We start from the raw sequence: 2752 nt of genomic DNA on the forward strand, positions 1-2752 counted from the left end.
TCTCTCCTAATACTGCACACTTCTTTCATACTTCTCTTTTTAAATTACACTGCCCTCTTCTTTATTATTGCACACTTCATTCATACAGTCTCCTTTTCCTATACTTCTCTCTTTTCTCTCTTAGTTGTCCATCCTAGTCTCTTTGATTCTGGTGTTTGCTCAGTGTTGTAGAGAACACCACTGCCTCCATAGCATGGAATGTATACCAATTACCTTTAATGAAAAATCACTTCATATGCTGATCATGATTTTGTTTTGTTTTGCCCTAATGACTTACATAGTTTTCATAGCTGCTGCTACAAAGAGGTATACAGAATAATTTGTTACAGCCTACATAATACTGTTTAAGGTTGGCAAGTCCAGGGGTCAGGGCAAATGATGGAACTATTGCTCTGTGATGTTGATGCAAAGGGTACCAATATGGGATTGTTGATCAGAAAGGAAATATTCACCCTCAGCCACTTCCAATCTCATATGAAAGGTGAGTTTAACTGAAAAAAAGAACCTCTTTCAAACAGCATTGTTTAATACAACAGTCTTTTCTCTAAATTTAGGGTCCCCCTATTTCATGGCTGCCTTCTTATTCTAGCGGTATAGCTTTTCTTCATTTTATATGTACCTTTACTGATCCGGGAGGTTCTTTTTTTTGCCAGGAGCCTGAAGGACATGTGGAGACTCAAAATCTTCTATTATATTCTAGACCAGCCATTCTAAATCAGGGATTAGTGGGACCTCAGGGTTCCTTGAGCTTTGACTTACCGACCTCACTGACCTCAGGTTTGCTCCGCTAGAAAGCAGTTTAGTGTCATTGCCTTGGCAGCCAACAGATGAAATGGTAATGGGCTGTTGATGTTTATAGAACAGGACTGGTCCAAACTGGGCACATCAAGGCATATGCTATCTGGACACAGTTCCAAGAATTAGGTCTCCTAAAATTTTTAAAGTTAAAAAAAAAAGTTATTTGAAGAGATACTTGCAGTAACCTTTGGTGTTTGATATTCAACAAGATGGGTAGATTAAAGGATGAGTGACAGCACTACAACTCTGCAACATTTTTGCTTAACTGCTTTTTAGACTGGTCTTGTTATAGTATCTAATTCACTTTTTGATATCAGAGGGTACCAAGGTACTCATGGCTGTATATCTGCACTGTAAGATCTCAAGCACTTCTGCCTCTGACTGCTAGTTACAGGAGATATGAGTAAGATTTAGTGATATTACTACTGATCACTGTGCTTTTTATTAAAGACTCCCACATAGTAAGTCTTGATTCTACTAATATTGCTGCATCTACACAAAGAGTGCAGAACAAGGCATGTCATGTCAGTAATGGGGTAAATATCACCTACAGGGAAACCACAGACAATACTGATGACTTGCTCACTGTGGGCAAAGTTTCCATACATTTTCTTTTAAAAGCTTTTGACTGCCATACATGAATAATAGCTACTGCTAATAACTAAACGTGAATTGACAGGCAGGGAGGGAGGATATCTAATAAACAGAACTACTAAGACACAAAGTAAAGGTATGCATATAATCCTGCTTCACAGAAGGACATACAGGTAACTTTCATTTTAAGGGGTATTCACAATATACTGAGTTTTACTCCTAATTTAGCATAATTACTCCTTTCTATTTGTTCTTTCCTTATCAGGTTTTTACACCATCAATTTAATATTTTTCACTTGCTTGTAGTGATATGTCATAAAATGAAAAAAAAAAAAAACAACTATATTCTATTTTTTTATCAGGATCAGAAAGCTAAATGTACCATTACGCATTAAAAGTTACTGGCTAACCCCCTGCCAGACCAGGATGTACAAATATGTATAAAATATTATTACAACTAGCTTTATTATGTGTAATTAAACTAACCTTAGTCAGACTAATGCTATGACACTTACAGTTAATGCTGAACTTTAATCAAACAGGTAAATTCACAGATCAAAAAAAAAAAAAAATATATATATATATATATATATATATATATATATCAGGGAGCAGTTTTACCTGCCAAATGATTTGTACTTCTGTGTATTGAGCCTTGAAATGAACGCAGCCCTGCCAGACAATAAAGCCAGGAAGTTATGCTGCCTTCCCTTATAGCTAAGGAATACATTTGTGTCTAAGACTGCTAACTGGACAATGAAGGTACAATAACAGACTGAAGAAGGCATCTTTCATCTCACTTTGCTCTCTCTCAGTTTGTTCCTTGTGAAAATACTTTTTTGGCTCCCTTTACTGTCCCTCCATCTCCCAGTTTTAGTGCTTCTGTACACTGGATGACAGTCACCAAGACAAATTAAAACAGTTACACAAGCTGCATTTAAAATATAAATGTAATGATGTATCAAATTCATAACTGCATAGGATATTCCACTTACTTCTAAATCTGGAGTTCAGTATTGTCTGTGGTCTCCCTGTAGGTGATATCCCACTTACTTCTAAATCTGGAGTTCAGCTTTGGGACAAGTTCTCCACTGTTGCAGTGCATTATTTCACTGGCATTTAGGTGCATTGTGTGAAAGAAGCATATTCATTTGAATTTGTTGTCAGTGCAATGCAATGCAGGTTTTAAAGAAACTGCAAGTTTTTCTAACATAGCACAGAGTTTTTATTGTTAAGCTTTTTGGGTGGCAGAAATGGATGTTCATTGTGTTCTCTTTACTGTGCATTGGGGTGCAATGCACAGTAATCCAATGCACATAGACCTATGTACTGATATATCACATGGTAAAATAAATAGTTT

This window comes from Pyxicephalus adspersus, chromosome 3 (assembly GCF_032062135.1).
Source record: "Pyxicephalus adspersus chromosome 3, UCB_Pads_2.0, whole genome shotgun sequence".
Lineage (NCBI taxonomy): Eukaryota > Metazoa > Chordata > Amphibia > Anura > Pyxicephalidae > Pyxicephalus > Pyxicephalus adspersus.